The sequence below is a fragment of the Lissotriton helveticus genome, chromosome 10 (genome assembly GCF_964261635.1).
Source record: "Lissotriton helveticus chromosome 10, aLisHel1.1, whole genome shotgun sequence".
NCBI classification, from domain to species: Eukaryota; Metazoa; Chordata; class Amphibia; order Caudata; family Salamandridae; genus Lissotriton; species Lissotriton helveticus.
In genome coordinates, this window is record NC_136071.1 from 11,564,759 (window position 1) to 11,579,373 (window position 14,615).

At 51.2% G+C, this 14,615-nt stretch overlaps 1 protein-coding gene across 3 annotated transcripts in view; it reads left to right on the forward strand.

Annotated features, from left to right (window-relative positions):
- The window catches only part of FAM120C (family with sequence similarity 120 member C), a 434,870-nt gene that overhangs the window by 56,703 nt on the left and 363,552 nt on the right, over nt 1–14,615 (forward strand). The gene's annotated exons all lie outside the window — the stretch shown is intronic.

Genomic DNA, 14,615 nt, shown 5'->3' on the forward strand with positions numbered 1-14,615 from the left:
GTGCAAAAGTATGTGGAGTGGGGTGGGATTTTGAATTAGAATCCGACCTGTGTTGTTGATCCACACCACTCCTTGGTATTGCGGGAGGAGGGAGCAGCTAAAACTTCTCATAGGGCTCCTTGCTTTGATGTGCTTGTGCACGGAGTTGATTTTTACTCCTTGAGGGACAGCTAGGGACAGATCGAACGGCCATTTTGGTGCGTGCTTGCTCTAGTTTACACCTAACTACCCTGATGTATTTAATCAGGGATGCAGCGCAGACGCGCCACCGGCGTGCTGAAGGTGTGCCAAAGGCAAGCCCGTCTGTGCCTTGAAGCGTCCCGGAAGAGTCCAGCGCCAGTCACTGTTCCGGTACCACTACAAAAGGTACTCTTGTCTTTTCTACAGCCCCTCTCAACTTTGGTATACCCTTTAGTCCTTCTATCCTTGATTCTTCAGGGAGCAAGTTTACCTCCTGCTATTTCCATCCTAATCCCAGGCACCCATCTATAATAGATCAACCAGGGCTGATTCCCACATTTGTAGCAGCCTTGATTAATTTTCGCTGTCTTCCAAAACATGCAGACAATATTCATGATCACCTGTATGAGGAAGATCTAGATGCTTTGTGACAGACTCCTGGCTCATAGACTCCTCTGGCCCGGAAATCAGGACGGCAGTCCCCAAAGGCTTTAACATTTTCAGGAAAGATCGAGACAAGTGTAGAGGGGGAGGGTTTGCGATTATCTATAAAGCATGTTCTACCCTGGACCTCCTGCCCCAATGGAATTGGATGGAGCGGATATCTTAGCCTTCTCTCTCGCCCTCTCACCTAATCAATCTGTATCTGAGGCACTTATTTATAGACCCCCAGCCCCCACAGGAGGGTTCATATCCACACTATGCGATGTCCTGGCCCCATTAACTCTCAGATATGCTCATTGCATCCTGATGGGAGATTTCAATCTACACATGGAGTGTGATAATGCGAGAGAGAGCTACTTTTAGAGAATTTGGCTATAATGGTCCTTACCTGAGACCAAATCTTCACCTCCGTACCTCTTGAAGTTGAAATTCCTATCCCTCTGGTCTGACCACTACATGCTCAAGTTTAGATGGGCAAAGCTCAGAGGCCCACTTGTTAACAAAGACAACTTATCCCATACTGTAAGATAAAGTTAAATCTGAAGCTTTGTCTAGTAGGCAGGAAGAGAGAGAGCCCTCTCTCTCCGGCAAGGTTGACAATGAAGTTAGTCTGATAGATAATTGGATTGAGTCCTCCATCCAAGCCCTAGATCCAGAAAGAGGGAATCAGCAGCGTTGTTGGACTAAACAGTCTTGCCCGGTATAATCATTCCCTCAAAATAACCAAGCTAGCATGTAAACGTAAAGAGAGGCAATGGAGGGTGACCTATTACACAACAGAAAATGCACAGTATAAAGCATCTCTAGAATAATATCCTAAAGAAATTAAATTAGTTAACAAAAAAAAAAACTATTTTAAGGCTAAAAGTTTAAATACGGGAAACCATTCCTGGGAAGATTTTAAACTTGTTAAATCTCACCTGCCCTGAAGCAGGCACAAACCATAACCTTCCTTCCCCAGGAATGGTGTGAACAACTCACCCTTTTCTTTAATGAGAAAATAGCCACTATCCAGGCTAGCCTTCCACCATTTGGAGTTAAAAGCGACAGTTTCCTTCAATCCTTCTCCAATTTCCATAGAAGATTCTCTACTAGCTTTGAATCGACTCAAAAATGAGGATCTCCCTCTGATCCAGGTGCCACTTTTATTCTCTCTAGCGGGGCAGTCTCTCTCAATCTGCGGGTGAATCAGCTGCTTAACACCTCCCTCTTCTCCGCTACTATTCCCAAAAAATGGAAGCAGGCGAAAATTGTACCGCTTCAAAAAATAAATACTTCTGACTGATCCAGCCAACTACAGACTTTGCATGGTCCTTCCCCAATTCCTTATTGGTAGGCTACAGTTGGTCCAAAATGCAGCAGCTCGTACTATATTCGGATTACTGCGCAATTCACATGCTACAGGACTTCTTCAAAGTCTACACTGTTTCCCAGTGAGGAACTGGATCATCTTTAAGGATTCTGCTCTTTACTCAGAAAGCTCTACACGGACACGGACACGGCCCGGGCTACCTACGAAATAGAATTATGTTTTATACTCCTCAGACCAGGTCGGGAGGGGCAGATATTTTTCTTTCTTGGGCCCCTCCTTGTGGAATAAAATCCTGCTGACACTCAGATGCATCAAGGCTACACCTGAGTTTCGGAAAAAACTCCAGACCTGGCTCTTTTCTAGTCCCTAGGTCTTCCCTCGCATTTCCCAGCTGACTGTTCTTCCTGCACTAGCGCTAGGACACTCCTTGGAGTAACGGTTGCGCTGTACAGAAACATTACATAGACATATACTATGCCAGCCTCCTACAAAAATCATGACACATTTAAAATGAATTCTTAAATATCTTCCTCTTATATATCATTAAACATTCTAACATGCAGACTGAACCATTCACATTCAACACCAGCAGCAGACTGCCAGTTAAGTCCTTGGTAATCAGCAGCTTTACCACAGTGTTCTAAGGAGTGCTAACATTCTGAATGTATGCCAAAGGTGTGGTGCATCTGAATGCCCTCTTGGTGGAATTGAAGGGGGAAACTGAAAGCATTTTGTACTGACGATACTGCACTAAATGAGGGGGCGTGGACTCTGACCATTGAGGACAGGGAGGAAGGGGCAGATGCAGCAAGTTGACCATACTGGGCAGGCAGAGGGGCAGTGGCAGCGCAACAGACCATAGGGGGCAGGGGCAACAAACCAACCATGCAGGACAGACAAGAGGCAGTGGCTGTACAACCATACATGCTAACAGACCCGTTTCAGCAGGAGACTCCTGATGTTTTTAAGCCCAAAAGGGCTTTTTTTTGCCATCTCCCACCTAAAATCTTCTCTTTTTCAATATAAGTCAATGAGGAAAATCAATTCTGTAGTAGGGGATCTCGGTGTATAATCATAATCTAGTGAATAGTCCCGCCCATGTGCGTGGACCCCGGAGCAATCAAAAATAATCTCTTAAGTTGTCTTTATTGCAGTCCTGCATAGACACTTAAGAGAACATTAAAGACAATAATGCAGCCTGTATCTACAAGGCTACACTGTCCAGTACTTCAACTAGAAGTGCCAAGGATATTTCACCAACATACATTTACCATATGTGTCAAGTTCCATCCACAGAGAAACTTCCCCTTCACAAAATCCTTGAAATGATAGAGAGGAAGGGATGGACAGACAAGCCTCCATAGGCTGCCAATATGTCTGAAAAAGGGATACCGTGCCTTTTAAGGAACGCTCTAGAGACCCTCGGTATCCCAGCATGCACAGCTAAGTCCTTTTACTTTCAGTTCTTTTTTTCCGGCTCCTGCTAGCAGGACCCTGGAGCATTGAGCTCTCCCTTTTTGGGTTTAATTGGAGCTGAGGATTCTTCAGGATCAAGGTGGGTCTGGGCATGGGAGGGCTGGATCTGAGCCCTCTGCCTGTGCTGCGGCCTCTGGGGGGCTCCCCAGTCAAGAGAAGGCCAGAAAACGGCACATTTCTCCATCGATGTCGATGGCCTCGGTGTCGAGAGGGTTGACCACAGTGTGCTCCCCGTCGACCCAGGGCTCTGGGTCGATGTGGCGTCACCGTTCGACGTCGCAGGGGCTGAAGTCGAGACCTCGGACGAGGTCGACGTCGAGAACTACATCAACGTCGAGGATTCATCGACGTCGTGATGGTTCCAGGCACCGGCGCTTGCCGTCGAGGCGACACCGTCGCTCGCCGTCGAGGTCTACTCGGCGTTCGACGTCGAGGAGCAGGCACTCTGCATCGAGGAAAAGGAGATCGCCGTTGAGGGATGTCGACGTCGAGGCATTCGGCGTCGAGGAAGAGGTCGACGTCCAGAAAGGAGAAGTCAACCTCAGGGAGGCGATCCAGGGCAAGGATGGCGTCCCCGGGCTCGGTGGTCAGCCTGTCCTCTGCTTCCACGAGCCCCCGGTCGCGGCGGCGCCGGCGCTCATCTACTAGAAGGTCTGCTTCTAGGACTTCATCGCGAAGACCTACAAAGAAGAAGAGAGTGGTTAGATCTTCCGACTCTGAGTACTCTCAAATCTACTCACCTTCTCGGTCGAGGTCGCTTACGCCTCCTCCGTTGCCTCCGAAGAGTCCCACTCCTCCACCTCTTCCTAGGACTCCTCCTCCTCCGCTTCCTCCTCTGCTGAAGACTCCTCCTCCTCCTCATCGCCCACCGCCTCTTCCGCTACGGCCTCCTCCAAAGTCCATCTCGTTGCCGCGCTTCCCTTCACCATCTAAGGGGACGCCACAGCCGAAGACTCCGGCTCTACCGCCGCAGCCTCTACCCCCGACCAGGCCGGTGGATCGTCCACGACCTCGGCGGTCCAGATCACGATCCAGGTCGCGATCCAGGCGAAGAGACAGCTCTAGGAGTGAACGTCGTTCATTTACACGGTCCCGGCGGCGTGACAGACTAGATCGGTCGAGAACCCGTCATACGGATTTGTCCAGTGCTCGGGGGTATTCGCCCACTCAGTCAGATTCACCCCACACGAGAGTGTTGCCAGTGGACGACATTGTGTCTTTTCAAGAGGTGCTATTGCGAGGGGCGGCGAAGCTGGGTATTACCCTTACGGTGCCCACGCCTACGACATCTGTGATCTTCGAGACCCTCCACAAGCGGCAGCTGTCTTGACCCCTGTTGCCCTTGGTGCCGGGGATGGAGAAACCGGCGATGTAGCTTTTCCTGACGCCGACGACAACAAGATCCGCCCCCTCCAGGCTGCAGAAGAAATACAGACCTCCAGACTCCGATCTGGCGTTTCTCAGATCGGACCCGGTCCCGGATTCAGTGATAGTCACGGCAGCCAGGAAACTACACGCTACTGCTCCATCATCCACGGTACCCCCGGATAAAGAGAGTAGACGGATGGATTCTGCGGGTCGTAAAGTCTGCGGTACGGCTGCTACGTCTATGAAAGCCGCTAGTGCCACGGCTCTCCTGGGGCGATACGACCGAACGTTGTGGGATTCCCTACAGCAGTTTGTGGAGCATCTCCCTAGGGACAAGAGGGAGGATTTTCAGGAGATCATCAACGAGGGTATGATGGTGTCCAATCAAGTGATCAGTGCGGGGGCGGATTCCTCGCTCTTGGCTGCCCATGGCTACTGCCACGGGATAAACTTGAGACGTCATGCCTGGTTGCGCCTGACGTCGCTGAAGCCAGAGGCCCAGCAGAGGGTCGCCAACCTGCCATTCTCTGGAGCGACATTGTTTGGAAAACACACTGAGATGGCCCGCATGAAGGCGAGGCCGAAACCCTGACGGCTGTCGGGTTAGAGAAGCTGAAGGAGCAGAAGAAGACTTTCCGCCCCTTCCAGAGGTGTTTTGGTGCCCAGGGCAGAGGACAATGTCGTTGGACTGGCCAGCAGCAACATCAGCAGCAGCAGTACCAGAAGCGGCCTTTCCAGAAGCGACAGAGGGGCAGAGGCGGCCAGCAGTCCTCCTCGACGCCCAAAGGTCCGGCCGGGTCTAGGCCCTGAAGTGCTACTTCCCCCTCGTCTGTTACCCGCTCCGGTGGGGGGAAGCATCCAACATTACTTGGCAGAGTGGAGAAAAATTACTCCGGACAAGTGGGTGCTGAATATTGTTTGCAATGGATACAGTCTTCGTTTCACCAGCCAGCCTCCAGCAATTCCACCGGTTTGCTCGCAGTTTCGACTGCTCGAGCTCCAGTGGAGGCCGATACCCTGTTAAGAAAAAGGGCTATAGAAGACGTCCCTCTTTCTCAAAGGGGAAAGGGCCTTTATTCACGTTTCTTCCTAGTACGGAAGAAGGACAAGAACGAGTTCAGGCCCATTCTGGATTTGCGGCAAGCAAACAAATGGATTCACAGGGAAAAGTTGTGTATGCTGTCTTTGCACCAGATCTATCCTCAGCTACAAAGGGGAGACTGGCTTTGCGCGATAGACCTGCAAGATGCGTACTTCCATGTGCCCATTGCACAGAAACACCGGAAGTTCCTGCGCTTCCTCGTCGGCACCAATCCCTATCAGTACACCGTACTACCGTTTGGACTGAAGTCTGCACCAAGGACTTTTTCGAAATGCATAGCTGTGGTGGCAGCGCTCCTGCGAAAGAACAAGGTGTTTGTCTACCCTTACCTGGAAGACTGGTTGATCAAAGCCTCCACCTTCCAGCAACTGCACTTCAACGAGACAGCTGTTCTGTTGAGCCAACTGGGGTTGCACATAAACATGTCCAAGTCTGTCCCGATTCCTGTCCAGTGCCTGCAGTACTTGGCAGCCTCCATCAATACGCTGTCAGCAAGCGTGTCTCCTTCGGAGGAGAGACGCTTATCGATCCTTCGGAAGGCTCAGGCTTTCATAGCTGCTCCATCTACAACAGTGAGGACGGTTTCTTCTCTACTGGGGTCGATGACCTCTTACATCTTCCTCACTCCGCATGCGCGCCTCCACATGAGACCGCTGCAGGAATGCTTGGAGGATCAGTGGGACCAGAGGAAAGGGTGCTGGGACGACAGGATCCAGTTGTCCCCTCACGCCCAACAGTCCCTGAGATGGTGGTGCTCAGCAAAGAATCTCCTCAGAGGGGTTCCATTCCACAAGGACATTCCCACTCAAACTATCGTGACGGATGCGTCTCTCCAGGGCTGGGGAGCGTATTCAGACCATCTACAGATCCAGGGAACGTGGTCTCCGGCGGAGTCCACGTATAAGATCAATTTCCTGGAACTCAGAGCTGTTCACTTGGCAGTGAAGGCCTTTCATCCGTACTTCCAGACCAACTCCTTGCTTGTGCAGACGGACAACACGACCACAATGTATTATCTCAACAAGCAGGTGGGCTCAAGATCACGCACACTGTCTCAGGAAGCACAGGCGAACTGGCACTGGCTGCTAGCCAGAGGACTGACTATAACGGCGACTCATCTGCCAGGTGTGCAGAATGTTCAAGCGGACGCCCTCAGCAAGTTGATCCAAGAAAACCACAAGTGGGTCATAAACGACGAGGTGCTCGACGACATCTTCGGCATGTGGGGCACTCCAGACGTAGATCTGTTTACCACTGCTGAAAACAGAAAATGCCGCGACTTCGCCTCGAGGTATTACCAACCAGGGACTCTGGGGAACGCGTTATAGATCAGCTGGTCGAACAGCTTTCTGTACGCTTTTCCACCAATTCCCCTGATTCCGGCGGTGCTCATCAAGCTGTCTCAGTCCAGGGCATGGATGATCCTCATTGCTCCGGAACGGCCCAGCCAGTGGTGGTTCACGGACCTGCTTCACCGGTCGCTCCTACCTCACGGGCGGCTGCCGTGTCGGCCGGACCTTCTCACGAAGTTCGGGGGCAGATGGTGCACCCCAACCTCTCATCGTTGAGTTTGGCGGCATGGCTCCTGAGATAGTGCAATATGGCCACTTGAATCTTCCGGAGGATTGCATGGACATATTGACGGAGGCTAAGAGGCCTTCCACTAGGACTTCTTACGCTTACAAGTGGAAGAGATTCTGCATCTGGTGCACGTCTAAGAACTAGGATCCGACGACCTGCAAGGAAGATGTCATCCTTCCATACCTTCTGCATTTAGCTCATTCTGGACTTAGCCTTCTTCCAGATTCCTGTGATAAAGGATTTTGTGGAAGGATTGAAGAAGGTGTTCCCTCCTGTTCGGCATCCTTCTCCATCATGGGAGCTGAACGTGGTGCTGTCCAGGTTGATGAAGGAACCTTTCGAGCCTATTCACAAGGCTTCGCTGCAGCACCTGTCGTGGAAGGCGGTGTTCCTCGTGGCCATTACATCGGCCCGCAGGGTGAGCGAAATTCAGGCATTGTGTTGCCAGGAACCTTATACTGTGTTTCATGCTGCTAAGGTTGTTATGCGTACTCACCCTAAGTTCCTTCCTAAAGTGATCTCTGATTTTCATGTTAATCAGTCTATAACTTTACCAACGTTTTTTCAGAATCCTTCCACTCCAGCGGAGCGTTCTCTCCATTCCCTGGATGTCAGGAGGGTGTTGAAATTCTATCTGGATAAGACCAAGGATATTCCTAGGTCCGACCAGTTATTTATTAACTATGGTTCGGTCAGGACTTGTCTGGCTACATCTAAATAGTCCATCTCCAGGTGGATTGTGTCGTGTATCCAGCTATGTTATCCAAAAGCGAACAAGACCTTAGGGGGTAAGCCTAAGGCTCATTCTACCAGGGGCAAAGCAACTACATCAGCTTTGCTCCGCAATGTTCCCATTGCAGAGATCTGCAGGGCAGCCACGTGGAAGTCGGTCCATACCTTTGCTAAGCATTACTGTCTGGACTCTGATGCCAGGGCAGATGCTCAGGTTGGGCAGGCTTCGTTGCGAAATCTATTTGCACAGTAGTGGTGTTGTCTGTCTTTTCTCCACCGCCGGTTAGATTGTTGGGATGGGCTTGCCATTCTATTCACTAGATTATGACTATACAAAGAGATCCCCTACTACAGAAGGAGTCGTTTCTTACCTGTAACTCCAGTTCTGTAGAAGGGAGATCTGTTATAGTCATAAGCACCCGCCCTCCTCCCCGGTGGAGAAAATGGTACTGTAATGTATGCTACAGGCCTTGCTTTATGCACCTTCAAAAAGAACTGAAAGTAAAAGGACTTGGCTGTGCATGCTGGGATACCGAGGGTCTTTAGAGTTCCTTAAAGGCACGGTATCCCTTTTTCAGACACATAATGGCAGCCTATGGAGGCTTGTCTGTCCATCCCTTCCTCTCTATCATTCCAAGGATTTTGTGAAGGGGAAGTTTCTCTGTGGATGGAACTTGACACATTATGATAAATGTATGTTGGTGAAATATCCTTGGCACTGAAGTACTGGACAGTGTAGCCTTGTAGGTACAGGCTGCATTATTGTCTTTAATTTTCTCTTTAAGTGTCTATGCAGGACTGCAATGAAGACAACTTAAGAGATTATTTTTGATTGCTCCGGGGTCCACGCACATGGGCGGGACTATTTACTAGATTATGATAACAGAGATACCCCTACTACAGACCTGGAGTTACAGGTAAGAAACTACTCCTTCCCCAGATTTCATTTTCAAAGTCCTCCTCTTACCAAGTTCAACAAGCATTGGAAATGCAATAGGTCTCGCATTAGAAAAGTTGTAGCTATTGGTCTTGTAAATGAAATTTTTTATTTATGTGTTGGTTTTTAAAATAGCTTAATTGATAGCTTTGTCATTTACAATGCCAATAGTTATAACTTTCGCGAATGTGACACCTATAGCATTTGTAATGCAACATGTTTTGTATTTACGTGACTTAGATGGCAGCTCTGGTCGTTGGGCCACATCTGCGGTTTACCTGCAGCACAGAGTACTACTACATTAAGTGGGGTGACAAGCAGAAGTAAAAGAACTCCAGTTTCTCTTGAAATCAGAAGCACGCTAAAGGGGGAAACAGTAGTGAAAGGACACGTGCTCGGTGTGTAAAATGTATTTAGGACTCGATGCGTATATATTTTAAAAAAAAAATCACATCTGTGCTTAATTCTCAGTTGTTTACATACAAAAAAGGAGCAAAACTGAGTGAAGTTGGGCTTCAATACTACACATTTTCCGTTACTTGGAAATTTTAGAATATGTAAAAATATAAGCCAGCTTGCCATTCCCTCTTCCCCGCCACCACGTATGTTATGAAAACTGAGACTGGTATAAAAAATCGGAGCATTCAGTGGAGGCTGGTAGGGGACAGGGGGGTGGGGGGTGGGAGGGTGCTAGGAAAACAAGACGGAGGGAAGGAAGAGAAGGGGAGGGGGGAGGAGAAAAGCGACACAGCGGGCAGGGGAGGGGGCGGAGCGGGGAGAGCCAAAATTACAGAAATGCAGCTTTCCAAAAGCAATAGACGAAGTGCTGCAGAACTGGAAGCTGCCGGAGCAGCACTCAATGCACATTAGGACTGGAAGGAGAAAAGTGTAACTTCTCACGAGCCCAGTTACTTTCACAGAAAAATCGGAACATTCAGTGGAGGCTGGTAGGGGACAGGGGGTTGGGGGTGGGGGGTGGGAGGGTGCTAGGAAAACAAGACGGAGGGAAGGCAGAGAAGGGGAGGGGGGAGGAGAAATGCGACACGGCGGGCAGGGGAGGGGGCGGAGCGGGGAGAGCGGCGATGAGGGTGTGAAGCAGCAGGGGCCTTTGAAGTGAAGCTAAGCTTCACTTCAAAGGTGTGGGAGGAGTGCTGCTGGGGAACAGATGGCGATTTGATGATGTGCACGCGCATTTTAGGTCAATGCGCTTGCGCATTGACCTAAAAGCGCACGGGCACAGCATCAAATCGCCAGTCAATCGCCAGTCTAGGTAAAGCTTATGTAAGCCCCTATAGTCTCGCTCTGCTCAATGCGCATGCGCATTGAGAGGCGAGACCTAAAAAGTGGGAATTTATGGCACATCTGACCCTGAAGGGCAGGAGGAATGGGGTAGGGACATAGACTATAGCAATTGAGGGAGGTGGGCAGAGGCACCAAACAGACCTTCACAGTGCAGGCAGCAGTGGTTGCAGCTGCCCACACACCACACAGGGCAATCAGGAGGGCAGTTCAGTTTGTGATGCCTCAGTGGGACTTGAACCTTGTCCTTAGCTTTCTGATGTGCGCTCCCTTTGAGCCACTTCACAACTGTCCTCTCCGCCTTCTTACTCTGAAGACTGCTTTCCTGGTAGCCATCACCTCTGCCAGGAGAGTGAGTGAGCTTCAGGCTCTATCGTCCACACCCCCTTTCCTTTCTGTCCATCCGGACAAGGTTGTGTTGCGGACTAGACCCTCTTTCCTGCCCAAGGTTGTCACGGCCTTCCATATCGGGCAGTCTATCACCTTGCCCACCTTCTTTCCGCCACTGTATCCCTCAAAAGAGGAAGAGCGGCTCCACCGCCTGGACCCAAAACGTGCGATTTCGTTCTATCTAGATCGCACACGCCAGTTCTGGGTGGATGACCAACTCTTTATTGGTTACGTGGGCGCTAAGAAAGGACGGGCGGTGCACAAGAGGACCATCTCTCGGTGGGTCGTCTTGTGAATCAAGGCTTGTTACTCCTTGGCGAAAAAGGAGCCTCCTATTGGGCTGAGGACCCATTCCACTCGGGCCACGGAGGCTACTACTGCCCTGTTCCGGGGAGTACCTTTGCAGGACATCTGTCAGGCAGCTACGTGGGCCTCGCTGCACACGTTCGCAAGACACTACTGCCTGGACAGCCAAGACCGGAGGGATGGCTTCTTTGGCCGTTCCGTCCTCCAGGACTTTCTGGTGTGATTAGTAGTTCGCAGACCCACCACTGGGGTTGGTATTGCTGGGGTATCTATTCTAAGGTAAGGAATCGAATACTAACCTGTTTCTTTCAGATGAACAAATTACTTACCTTCGGTAACGATATATCTGTAAGAAACAGTAGTTAGTATTAGATTCCTTACCGACCCACCCATCCTCCCCGTCTGCGAACCGATATCTAGGGTTAGGGTCATCCCCTTTCAGGGCCCTAGTTCCAATGGCACCAGTGTTGGTTTTTAACATGGCTCTGCGTTTCTGGCGCGGAAAAGCTGTGTCTAAGAACTGACGTCAGCGCGTGGAGGCGGCGTCTAAGTACTCCGACGACGTCATCACGGCGCTGCCGACGACTGACGCGGAGCCGCAGACGCCTACCGACGCTCAAGGGTGCTGCTACGCAAAAGTTTCCGGATCCAGTCTGACGCCTGGGGATATTCTAAGGTAAGGAATCTAATACTAACTACTGTTTCTTACAGATATATCGTTACCGAAGGTAAGTAACTTGTTCTTTAGCACTGATCAGCAGCGGTAAAGTGCCTAAAGTCATAAAACCAACAAAAAGGTCAGAAACAGGAGGCCAAAAAGCATAGAGTCTGGGGATAAACCTGCTGAAAAATCCAGATCTAACAGTTTTGCAGCGTGAATCTTTCTGGATTCACTATGCTGTGCATTTTTCCGCGGTCTTGTGGTTGGGTCCGGATTCGTAGTCTTTTCTTTGTTTTTTTTTTTTGTAGCTCAGGTGGGCGTCGGCGTCACACCCCTTTGGGTGTATTTCCGGTGACGTCGGCATGCTTCCTGCGGAAGCTCCCACTCTTGGGCGCCATCTTCAGATTCTTTTTTTCCGCGGTCGGGTCTGGATCGTTCCCGTTTGGGCTCCAGACATTTTTGGAGAAAGAAGAAAGAAAATACAGAAAAGACGAGGAGAAGTCATCTGAAGACTGCAGGGGACTTCATCGACGAAAAGCCGGCAAGGAGAAGGCGTTTTTTCATCGAGATCATCGACGACCGTCGACGAACACGCGACCAGAGAGGCCCTGGACGCTCGATGATAGACAACACGCCATTCAAGTTCTGCCGTAACTGCCACCACAAGTACGCGCAGAAGGACCAGCACCCGGTATGCAACCTTTGCCTACCGGTGAACCACGAAAGCGGAGACTGCAACGCCTGTTCCGCCTTCGCCCGAAGACCCTTTGTGTGAGAGAGAGGCAGAGGGTAGCACACGCCACCCTGCAGGGGAAGGCCCCGACTCAGTCCCTCTACGAGCTGGGGATGTCCTCCGAGGAAGAAGACAATGCTGCCGCCGAAGACTACAGCTACACGGTCGTAGAGACCGATTACACGAAGACTTCTGACAAGGTAGGAGACTCTTTGGCCCCCAAGAACCCGAGAGACTCTGAGTCTAGAAAAATCGAGGGCAAGACCCCGAAAGCGCCGACGCCGAAAAAGGCGGCGTCCGCGACTACTCCCAGGCCCAGCGGATCCTCCGAGAAGGAGTCCCCGGCGCCGAGGGCTGCTGATCAGCAGAAAACGTCGAAAATCGTCCCCAAAAAGGATCGATCGACGCCGAGGGAGAAAGACCCAAAACTGACGACGACGACCAGAGACCCAAGATCCGGGTCGACGTCAAACTTCGACGCCGAAAGGTACGGCGACGAACCATCCGCCGAAAAGAACGGCCGACCCATCCGATACGGAACACGCAGCAGAGATGGAGAAGAAGAGAAGGCGCCTCGACGCCGAAATGGAGAACATCATGCAGCGGAAGAAAGATTTCGATGCAAAGATGAAGGCCTTCACGATCCCTCACAAGACCAAGCCACCGGCGGTGGAGGCAGTAGAGGAGGAGGAAGAGATCGCCGAAGTCGTCGAGGAACAAGACCAGGACGTCGAGGTGATCGACGACCAGGAGGAGTACGAGAATCCCTACGATAGTTACAACTATGGGGAGGAAGAGGAAAGCAGGACAGACGCAGACTCGACACCCTCTGACCTACAGGAGGTAGATTACATAATGTCGACACCGACAGCCCGGAGGAGGTGGTCGACACTTGCCCCTCGAGGCCCTCGCCGCCCGACGACATCGGGGCCTACAACTCGGTGATACAAGCTGCCGCAGCAGCTTTCAAGCTCAAGCTCGACGAAGAGAAGCAGAAAGCAGACTTCCTTCTAGAAACATTGCTCCCAACACAAACGAGGAGCCAGTTCCTTCCAATGCTCGAGAGCGTCTTGGCTCAGGGGAAGGAAGCTTTCAGGGAGCCCGCAACATGCAAGGCAGTAACTCCCAGAACTGAGAAGAAGTACAAACATTCTACAAAGGACCCGGCCTACATTCAGGGCACGGTCTCCGCAGACTCCATTATCACGGCCACAGCAAGGAGGAGGGCGAACGTACCCACTACCTCGGGCCCACCACCGGATAAGGAGAGCAAAAGGATGGATCTGGTGGGCAGAAGGATCGAACGGAATGCCGCGACCCACTGGCGCATGGCTAATTCCAACGCCCTGATAAACAGGCACATGTACCAAATCATGGAGGGGCTGGGGCAGTTGGTGAAGGACTTGCCCCAGGATGCCAGGCAGAAGGCCGAAAAGCTGGTTGAAGAGGGAAAAAACGCGGCAAATTCTTGCCTTAAGACGGCCCTGGATGGGGCAGACACCGCCAGCAGGCTCATGATGATGGGCGTCACGGAAAGGAGGCACGCCTGGCTCAGGATATCTGGTTTCAAACCGGAGGTGCAACACAGCATCCTGAACACACCGTTCAACGGCAACACGCGTTTCGGAACAACAGTTGATGAAACGCTCAGTCAACTGAAAAAAGATAACGAAACAGCAAGATCCATGGGAGCATTGCAGTTCAGAGGGAACAAGAGGGGCACCCCGTCACGGAGGCCCGGCGGGAGAAGCGGAAACCAGCCAGGTACATCACACCAGGCTTTCCAGCAAACGCACCAGGCAGACTCGCAGACTCAGCATGGTCAGCAGAAGCAGTCCTGGCAGTACCAACAAAGAGGCCAGTCCTTTCGAGGGAGAAATGGACGGGGACAAAATAGAAGAGGGGGGCAGCAGCCCACCTCTAAGTGACTTCAAAAAACTCCGTGTGCCCGCCCACAAAAAAGATCCCAGGGGGCAGCACATACAGATGGGTCAAGACAAACTAGACACCTACGACCACATGACACCAGTGGGAGGAAGATTAAGATTTCACCTCCGAGAGTGGAGAGAAATCACATCAGACAAATGGATCCTC